Genomic DNA, 11,438 nt, shown 5'->3' with positions numbered 1-11,438 from the left:
TCAGCCTAGAAATTAAAAGCATAAGGATCTAGGACCCAACTGCCTGGGTTCAAATCCTAGCTCTGCACCAATCATGTGGTGTAACCTTAGGCAAACGACTTGCTTCATCTGTGCATCAATGCCATCATCTGTGAGATGGGGATATGGTGCTTACCTTAGAGGGCTGCTGTGAGATTAAATGGGGGTCATATAGCACCAGGCATGAAGTAATTGCTCAATAAGTATTTTAAAAATATATTTTTATTGATTTCCGAGAAGAAGGGAGAGTGAGAGAGAGAGAAACATCAATGATGAGAATCATTGATCAGCTGCCTCCTGCATGCTCCACACTGGGGATCGAGCCCAGAACCCAGACATGTGCCTTAACTAGGAATTGAACTGTGACCTTCTGGTTTTAGAGGTTGATGCTGTTCTGCTCTTTAGCCTAGACCAGTGGTCAGCAAACTCATCAATCAACAGAGCCAAATGCCAACAGTACAGCGATTGAAATTTCTTTTGAGAGCCACATTTTGTAAACTTAAACTTCTTCAAAAGAGACTCGCCCAGACCATGGTATTCTGTGGAACAGCCACACTCGAGGGGCCAGAGCTGCATGTGGCTCGCGAGCCAGTTTGCCAAACACTGGTCTAGACTCTAGAGTAGGGGTGTCGAACTCAATCAGAGAACGGGCCAAAATCTAAAATCCAGCCTAAATCGCGGGCCGAATGGTTTACTGAACAGCCATAAACTGTCATTGTGATGGAAACGCAGCAGAGTGCAGTGATGACAGCGCGGTGCGGGCCACATTGCAAGGCCTGGTGGGACGGATTTGGCCCGCGGGCCTTGTGTTTGACACATGTGCTCTAGAGTAATGCACATACCCGACAAACCTTGCAAATAATTCCAAGTGGTTTTTGAACCCATTCTTTTTGAGATTTCCAACAAACTCAAGTTCTCCAGGTTCAATGATCACTTCTGTTTCTAACAGACTAGTTCCCTATCAGCACTGACCAGTCTTTCCTGGAAATACTTTATCCTTGGATTCTCAGGATCCCACTCTCCAGGGCTTTCCTCCTACCATGTTGATCTGCCAGTTATGCAGAGGACAGATGGATGCAAAGAGAGAAGGGAACCCAAGTGGTGACATTTTACAAAAGCAAAGCTAAACTAAGAGCTGGACGTTGGTATAACTGTTTGGGTTTCATAGGGAAACTTTTTGCAGAAACAATCTGCTCTTACCATGTGTGTATTGATGGTGATATTAAAGTGACTTGGGGGCAGGGGAGTGGATGAAGCATTTTCTGATCTGGAAAGTTCTATGGAATGAATCATGTATTTCAGGAACCACCCCCCCCCCCCCCAAAAAAAAAAAAAAAAAAAAAAGACGCAGACTCTGGTGAAGAGGAATATGTTCCTGTACACAGCTGGTACTTAGCCAGGTTATAGTCACCAAGCTTTGAAAACTGAAATATTAGAGGAATAAGATGACCTCTGTCACCTCACCAAGGTGGCCTGAGGCAGGTTAATAAAGCAAACAGATGAAACAGACACCACCACAATCACAACGAAGATGGTAGGGGCAACCTTCCTAGTTAGTGTCAATCTGGCTTGTCCTGGGTGGTACTAGTGTATACCTGCTGTAGATCAATTAATGTCTCTTCATTATTTTAGCATTTCCCTTTTATTCTCAAAAGCATCTGGATCCAGATGATAAATTACATGGTCACCTTATTAATCCTCCCCCCTTAAACTTTTTTTAAACATATTTTTATTGATTTCAGAGAGGAAGGGAGAGGGATAGAAACATCAATGATGAGAGACAATCATTGATCACCTGCCTACCTGCCCTACACTGGGGATTGAGCCCACAACCTGGTCATGTGCCCTGACGGAGAATCAAACCATGACCGCCTGGTTCATAGGTTGATGCTCAATCACTGAGCCATGCTAGCTGGGCCCTAAACTGTTTTTTACATCATATGACTGCCTTATGTGGATGAGACTCCTTTTTTTAATTTGAGCATTGTTTTGACAAATGAATTACATTAGACTCTTTGCTTTGCTATAGGAAGCCACACTAGACATCACAACCAAGCCTCCATTTTTGGCAAACTTTCTGAGCATAACACAAATTCAACTAAGTTCATTCACCCAGACATTGCCATCACAAACAGTGGTGACAGGACCCAACTGCCTTTCCATGGGGAAAGAGTAGGTCATCAAAAAACAATACATTTCACAGTAAAAATGTTCAACATGTAAAGTCTGGGACTGCATTTAACGAACGTTAGTCAAAACCAGCCAACGAAATTGGCTTTGTATTGTGGACGGGATCTCCCCCTCTGTCTTTTATTTCATCTGCATCAGCTCCCAAAAAGGAAAAGAAAATACATTAGAAGAATAATAAGCAGTTATAACTATATTTTCAGCCTAGCAATTTCAGCCCAATTTTCAGCAGTAATGTAACATTAGAATCAAATATTTCCTAGATGGTTTAAAAACAATGAAAATCTGGGACTTTGGGAACTCATGTGAATACGGTTTTAACTTCTTACTTTCAAAGAAAAATGAGATTTAACATAAAAAAAAATTAAAGCAATGTCCCCAAAGGTTCTTTAAGGGGGGGAAAAAAAGAAAACTCAACTTGCTGTACACATTAAATAATTCAAATCAATGATCCTTTTAAGCCCTTAGCAATGCACGAACCAATTGGGGAAAAGCAATCTAATACTTTATGCATTTAGGGGATTGCATTAGAAAGACTTTTAGTCTGCTACTGCTTTTATAAATGCAAATGTATGCAGAGCAGACAGACTGAGATCTGTACAATTTAGCGGTGATCAAAACTTGTAATTTTTTAAAAATGGGACAGATGTCCAGACTAGTTATATTAAGATGCTTCTTATTGAAGAAGAAGCCAAACAAACAATCCAACTCCACCTCCTCCTTAAAGAGGAAACAAATAAACAATGCAACCACAAATTAGAGCAAGTTGTACATCGTCTTGTTTCTTTCATATAGTCTTCGCGCTGGGAGGCAGCTCGGGATAGTGGAATAAATAGTTCTAGCATGCATCACCGCTACAAAGCCAAAACACAGGAGAGGAAAGTTTCCCCTTCAAGGACCAGCTGCAGGTGAAAGGTTAACTTGGAGATGAGTTAATCTCTGTGTGCTATGTTCTCCTTGAACTACAGAGCAGCTGGACAGTCTGCTTTAAACAGCCAATACATATATGCTGAATGAATGGCATCTTTATTCACTCAAACTTGAGTGGCCACTTCCTTCCCATGCTTGGCACATCATAGCTCCCAAGGTTTAACTGATGATATGGTGCCCAGAATGTGCAAGGCACTGGGGAAATAAAGATGAAAACACAGAAGGTGCTCTCAAAGAGCCCGCCGTCTTGTGGAGAACACACCAAAATAGGTGAGTAAGATGGGGTGCTAACTTTGGCCATGAACATAAGGAGGAGGTGCATGGCAACGGAGGGGAGGGTAGACTCATTCTGACCAGGCCATCAAAGAAGATTTCATTGCTATAAACTTCAAGTCTTGAAAAACTGCTGGGTGGACAAGGGAGAAAAGCCACCTTCTGAGCAAAGGTCAAGTACAAAGGCACAGACAAGGCAACGGGGAGAGAGGGAGCACTGAAATTGCATGCATTTGTCAGGTCTTCGTTGGAGAACACATATATGCCAGGGAAGTCCCCGTCACACTTTATCTAGAGACTAAGAATTTATTTATTTTTAAAAATATACAATATATATTTAATTGTTGTTGTTGTTTTTTTTTACAGAGAGGAAGAGAGTTAGAAACATCAATGAGAGAGAATCATCCATCGGCTGCCTCTTACACATTCTCTACTAGGGATGTGCCCGCAACCAATGTACATGCCCTTGACCGGAATTGAACCTGGGACCTTTCAGTTCGCAGGCCGATGCTATATCCACTGAGCCAAACCGGTTTTGGCTAGGGGCTTAGAATTGAAACAGAGAAATGTCACCATCAGCTGTGTTTCAGAAGAGCCACTTAGGGGTCAAGGTGGAGGATGGTGACACAGGGAAGGGACTGGAGGTACGGAAGCCTAGTTATGGTGACTGCAATAACCAAGTAAGAGGTAAGGGCCTGAGCTGAGATAGAGTCCCTGAGCTGGAAAAAGGATGTCTGGTCACGAGATAGACTCATCCAAGCGTATCCACCGCTCAGCCTCTGCTTCATTTTCAGACAGCTCCATCCTTCCCCGGAGCTATTTTTTAGCCCAGCTGTACACTCTGGAGAAACCCTGGGTCTGTATTCTTGCTAGATTGCCAACAGTGAAATTCAGATAAAATATTTATATTCCTCAAACAAGCAAGCAGACAAACAAGAACACAGGTAGAACACATTCCAAATGCTCCCTAAGTCTCCTGCCCTTGACATTCGCCTGCAAGAAAAGAAGGGGACGGAGAGAAGGTGGTTGTTGTTTTTTTTTTTAATCTTATCTTTCTAAAACTTGAGCTTCATAGATGTTTGCTAGGTTTTGAAATCTTTCACTTTTTTTTTTTTTATAAATTAAGCCATGAACATGGCCTTCTGGTGGCCTATGGGTCTAAAGATTTTGTTACCTTCTTACCTTCAGTTTTATTTTTATTTTCTAACATTTATGTTATTAATTTTTTTTTACAGAGAGGAAGGGAGAGGGACAGAGAGTTAGAAACATCCATCAGCTGTCTCCAAGGTACATGCCCTTAACCAGAATCGAACCTGGGACCCTTCAGTCTATCCACTGAGCCAAACCAGTTAGGGCCTTTCCTACAGTTTTAGGAAAAGAGTCCTTCAGCCCAGTGCAATTGGCACTGCCTGAGGAAGATGGTAAACAGAGGCATGTATCCCTGCTATCCTGGGCCCTGGTCTGGTGTGCGGCAGTAACCGGGGAAGCAGGATTAATACACTCACGAGCTTTGCTCAGGAAAATGTAATTTACATTCTTTATGGTAAACGTTTCTAAACATACATGTAAGGGAAAAGGAAAATGAACTCACATAGGATCTCTTTTCAGATTTGGCATGATCAACCTTTTGCCACACTTGCTTCATCTATCCTTTCTTTTCATTGTCTCCCTCCGTTTCTTGTTTTCCCATTTTCCCCTCCCTCCCTTTGTTTTCTTCCTTCCTCTCCTTTCCCTCCTGCTAGTATCATACTGTTCAGAAAATCTCTTACATCATGCTGTTCTATCCCTACATTTCACAGTATCTCTAAAAAAAAAAAAAATGATATGTTCTTTTATAGGCACAATACCATGATCACACCTGGCCAAATGAATAACAATTCTCTGACACCATCTAATTCCAGGTTCCGAGGGAAGTTTTAGAAATTCTAAAGGCTTGGGAATTCCATGGCTTCTCTAAGGAGAAAGGCTATGCCACAGAAAACCTTAATAAATTACCAGGAAATTTTTCTTTATATTCAACTTAAATTTTCACCCGATTAGTACTCAGTGTACCCCCATTGATTATGCTAATTAATCTCCTTTTTAAATAGTTACACGTTTCAGATATTTATATACATTTACCTTGTTTTCCCGTCGTCTCTGCTTGGCTGAGTTGTGCGCATTTAATTCTTCCAAGCTTTCCTAATTAATCAATGCCATCAGCCCCTTAATCATTTTGGAGCTTTTCTTTGAACACCATCCAGCTGGTTTCCATAAACCCAGTCATGAGTAGCCAGAAGCAGATGCCATGTTCCAAGAGTGGTCTCCCCATTTCTTCTCTGAATGCTCAATCCCAAACCACAAGAGCCTTCCTTTCTGTCATAGTATAGCAGAAACAAATGTCTTGTTTTCTGCTTTTATTTCCAGTTATTTTTCTGGCATTACAGCAAGTGTTTCATTCCTCCCGCTAAACATCTGTGCTTCCGATCACTTTCCTCCAGATGTCAGAGACACAGCCTTTTGGAGTCAGACACCCAGCTCTGCCACTCTGGCTATGGGACTCTTGGCAAGTTACCTAGTGCTCAAAGCCACTTCAAGTTCTTCAGCAAAATAAGATGCAGACCCATCCTTCATACTTCACAGGACAGTTGGCTGGTCAAGTGAGACGATGGAAGTAAAAGGGTTTTACTAACTTCGGTGGTATGTACTAGTATGTCTGTGTCTACTAAATATACTTAGTACATTTAATATGCAAAAGGTGAGCATCTACATTCCCTAAAGATTTTTTTTTTTAATTGGCACCAAAAGCCTGTTGCACCACTTAATTATCTTTGCTGCCAGGTTACTCTTTGTTTCAGCTCAAATCTTCCTACCAAAATAATGTCTTACAAAGTGTTTTTTAAACATATACTTTGAGCCAAAACCGGTTTGGCTCAATGGATAGAGCGTCGGCTTGGGGACTGACGGGTCTCGGGTTAGATTCTGGTCAAGGGCATGTGCCTTGGTTGCGGGCATATCCCCGGTGGGGGGTGTGTAAGAGGCAGCTGATCGATGACTCTCTCTCATCGATGTTTCTAACTCTCTCTCTCCCTTCCTATCTGTACAAAATCAATAAAATATATATTTTTAAAAATAAATAAAAATAAACATATACTTTGAGTCCATAAACCATGAGAATTTTTTTTAATGTTTCAGTATCCTGCTATTTCAGAATATTTGTTTACATTAAATAAACAGTATCTCAAGAAAAAGCTATTTTAAATGTTACATGCAATAAACACTAATTATTCAAAAAATGATTTTATATATATCACATGCAATAAACACTAATATTTCAAGAATAAAAGGATTTTAAGCATAATATTACCAAAACTGTACTAACATAGGATGATATCACAAAAGTTATAGAAAATATTAAAAATCTGCAAATAACAGGATTGCTTCTATTGTTTTCTAGTTTATCCTCCCCCCCCCCCCCACCCTCCGGATCTATTTTTGTTCATCAGTTTATGTTGTTCAATATATTCCATAAATTCCATATATTTATCTTTTTCTGACTGGGTTATTTCGCCTAACATGATGCTTTTAAAGGCTATTTTGTCGGATGTGAGCATCGCTACTCCAGCTTTTTCTTCTTTCCCATTTGCATGGAATTCTTTTTTCCCATCCCTTTCACTTTCATCCTGTGTGTGTCTTTTGTTTTGAGGTGGGTCTCTTGTAGACAGAATATAGTTGGGTCATGTTGTTGTATCCATTCGGCTACCTTACACCTTTTGATTGGGGCATTTAATCCATTTACATTTAGGGTTATATTGAGAGATACTTATTAATAGCCATTTTAATTCTGTATGGCTAGGTTTCTCTGTGTTTCTTCTTCTCAGCAATCCCTTTAGCGTAGGGGTGTCGAACTCAATCAGATAAGGGGCCAAAATCTAAAATCCAGCCTAAATCGCGGACCGAATGGTTTACTGAACAGTCATAAACTGTCATTGAGATGGAAACGCAGCGGAGTGCAGTGATGACAGCGCGGTGCGGGCCACATTGCAAGGCCTGGCGGGACGGATTTGGCCCGCGGGCCTTGTGTTTGACACTGTGCTTTAGCGTTTCTGGCTTGGTGGTGATGAACTCCTTTAGCCTTTTTTTTTTTTTTGGTCTGGGAAGCTCTTTATTTGACTATTTTGAATGATAGCCTTGCTGGATATAGTAATCTTGGTCTCAGATCCTTGCTTTTCATTTCCTTGAGTACTTCATGCCATTCCCTTCTGTCCTAGAGTTTCTGTTGAGAAATGAGGTGTCAGCCTTATGGGGACTCCTTTGTAGGTAAGTTTTCTCTTCTCTTGCTGCTTTAAGGTTCTGTCTTTAATTTTTGGCATTTTAATTTTGATGTGTATTGGTGTGGGTATGTTTGAGTTCTTGATTGGGGTTCTCTTTGCTTCCTGAATTTGTGTGACTTTTTCCTTTACCAGGTTAGGGAAGTTCTAACTGGGCTCCCTGACCTGTATTTCTGCCTCTTCCGTTCTTACCACACGACTGCCAAATTAATCTCCTAAAAGTAGAGCTTCCACGTGAAGCCTTATTTAATTCTGGCTTTCAAAGTGCCAAACGATGGAACGCCAAGCAGCCTTTGTAACCATAGTCTGACATGAACGTTCTTCTCCATCCTCACCATTCTCCTCTTTCCTGAATGTGCATTATATACTGCCATCTTTGCCGTCTCTCCTCCAGAACTTTTCTTTTCTGAAGTCTTTGAATAGTACCTACTGTTCAAGGCACTCCTCAATGCAGCCATCCAGTGTTCTCCCTTGTCTGTTCTTAGGAGCTCAACGGGAGTTTGCAGAAATTAATTACTGTTCCATTAAACAGCACTAGCATTTGGGGCAATACCACTCACTGACACTTAGGGAGTCTCTTGCACCACTCCTTAATTTTTTATAGGTACATTTCTTGAGTTCTCATCTGAAGTATGTGAAAGCTTCCTTAAGGCTAGACGATGTCTTCAAGACTTTTGTCTGCTATCCACTGACAACTAACACATTTAAATATGAAATAAAATCACTTCGTTTTCACCTTTAGATCATATAGCCAACTGTGTGAGCCAAAAAATTACTGATGATGTTAGGATATCTAGCCTCTAAGTTACTCATGCATTAACTTGGGAGTTGGGAAAAGTTACTTTCTATGCCCTAATTTTCTCACCTTAGTTGGGACTTATTTTAAAAGAATTAAGTCAACTAATGTCAAAGTACCCTGACTATAGGATTGCTAGTTTATTAAATGTTTTGCCATTACTGGATCAACAGATTATTTTCTAAGGATATAAAATTAGTTGTAATATTCTGGTGTCTCTTTGTATATAGAGTTCTATTTCTAGCAAAATCAGTGGATAAAATAACCTCAATATCCTGGCAACTATCAATGCTGGGGGAAAATACTAAAGCATTAAGTTTATGCTCGCACTTAGGATGGAAGCTTCAAGAGAATGTCACTAACACCCTAAGAGCGAGAAAAAAATGGAAAACCTCTTGAGCGCATGAGCCCTGAGGTTGCAAGGAAAAATAAACTCAGAGGAAATATGAATTGTTTCAGTTCTAAATAGCAATGAAGGAAGAGGCAGGCATCCTAAAAGCAGGTAAGATGAAAACGACCAAGATTGTAATTAATTCGTAAAGGCCCCAAATGACAGTTTAGAAATTCTGGGAGTCCTAGACATAAAGGAAATCACTTCCTAGTTTCTAGGCCTAGAAATATGTAAGAAACGTGTATTTAACAATTTGATTAAAATGAAAAATAAAGGTTGGTACTTAAGTAGTAGACTCTTCGGAGAAAACTAATTTGTTTTTGGACAAGTCTTAAAATGTTAAAATCACCTTGATCAGTTTCAGCTGCTTATAAGAGGTATGAATACTATTTTAAAGTTTAAGTAAATTTTAACTACTTATACTCATAAATATGACAACTATAAAATCTGAAGAATTATTAAGCAGAAGTTAAAACATGAAAATAAAATTTAAAAATAACACATAGGTCATGAAAATACTTCTACCAAGTATTACCTGCATAAATAACTCATACATACGTATAAAGAAACTATGACATTTATTTATAAAAATGAACAAGGTACATGAAAAGTCACATAAAAACAAATTAGAGCAATTTTAAACTCTCTCTTATACTTCTAAATTAGCAGCAACAACATATCAAATCCCCACCCAAAAAGCTGTAAACTTTTAGTGAACTGATAATATTGAAATTGTGACACTAAAATGCTACATCTTTTGGGAAAGCAATAAGGCAAACATATTAAGAATTATAAAATTGTTCATATTATTCCAGTTAATAATCCCACTCCCAGGAATTTATCCTAATAAAATTGAAAATAACTTAAGTGTTCAGTAATAGAAAACAGTTTAAATAAACTGAATATGAAGTCTTGTTTAAAATAATAATGATCAAAACTAATTACATATCCGATAAAAGGAAGCAAAAAAACCCCAGCCAATTAAAAAGCAGTAGGTATTTTAAGATTGTAATTATGCAAACAAAAGGGAAAATATTAATACAAAATTCAAGTTCTGAAGTCACTGCACCAGGAGGTTGAGGATTATGGGGAATTTTCCCATTTGGCACAATTTTCTTCATTGTTTTCAATATAAAAGAGAAAGATCATTACTATTTTAAAATGACTTGTCTATTCAAACAATCTCTACTCTTCTCCAATAGTAAACCATACATGTCAATTTTTAAGTTGAGATGTAGGACAGAAATGCCCTTGCAAATGTCCTCTATAGGGACCTTATGCCTCTATTGGGACCTTCACTGCAGTGCGTGAACACCTACCCTAACCTGTACCATTCCAACAGATGAGCAGCCAGTGCCATTTTTGGCTGACAATCTGCAGAGCACTAGATAGGAATAAATAAAACTGTAAACTTTGAATTTACAACTGTGTGTTTGGCATTTTAGGTTAATATCTTGAGATATCAAACACTTTTCCTTATAATGTTCTGTGACATACTAAGAATTACTTTTGCCCTAACCGGTTTGGCTCAGTGGATAGAGCATCTGCTGTGAACTCAAGGGTCCCAGGTTCGATTCCGGTCAAGGGCATGTACTTTGGTTGCGGGCACATCCCCAGTAGGGAGTGTGCAGGAGGCAGCTGATTGATGTTTCTCTCTCATCGATGTTTCTAACTCTCTATCCTTCTCCCTTCCTCTCTGTAATAAAATAAAAATAAATTTTTTTAAATTTAATTTTAAAAAAGGATTACTTTTAATATTTTCATTTAAAATATATGGCTAATGTGATGAAAATGCTCTCCTGAAGCATACACATTTTTACATTGAGTTTCTAACAGGTTAGCCATAAAGAAAATCATGTTTGTTTTCATATTGAAAATTTTCAAGTTAGAGGTTGCAAGCAGACAACCACCTTAAGAGAAATGCAACCTATAAAAATCAAGATACTCTTATGTTGTGAAAATTTTTAATGATTACTCCTTTTGAAACTATATTGATTGAATAAATGAAGCAGGACTTAAACATTTCTAATTTCTACAGACTGGCTGCATAATATATTGTTTTTCCATAACAAAAATATGAAACTCTCATTACATAGGAAATCTGCTATTTTGTAATATGATTATGCTTTCAAAATTGTTAACAAGGGAGAGAAAATTTTCAGTATGCTACTTATCTTTTTAGAAATATATATATTTTCACTGAAACTAGTTTGGCTCATGGATAGAGTGTCGGTCTACGGACTGAAAGGTCCCAGGTTCAATTCCAATCAAGGGCATGTATAATACATTGGTTGCGAGCACATACCCAGTAGGGGGTGTGCAGGAGGCAGCTGATTGATGTTTCTCTCTCATCAATGTTTCTAGCTCTCTATCCCTCTCCCTTCCTCTCTGTAAAAAAATCGATAAAATATTAAATATATATATATATATACACACTATATATATATATATATATATATATATATATATATATATATATATATATGTTTTGTTTTGTTTTTCATTGATTTCAGAGAAGGGAGAGGGAGATAGA

Source organism: Pipistrellus kuhlii, unplaced genomic scaffold, assembly GCF_014108245.1.
Source record: "Pipistrellus kuhlii isolate mPipKuh1 unplaced genomic scaffold, mPipKuh1.p scaffold_m20_p_15, whole genome shotgun sequence".
In the NCBI taxonomy this organism is placed as follows: Eukaryota; Metazoa; Chordata; class Mammalia; order Chiroptera; family Vespertilionidae; genus Pipistrellus; species Pipistrellus kuhlii.
Note: the sequence above shows the minus strand (reverse complement) of the source record.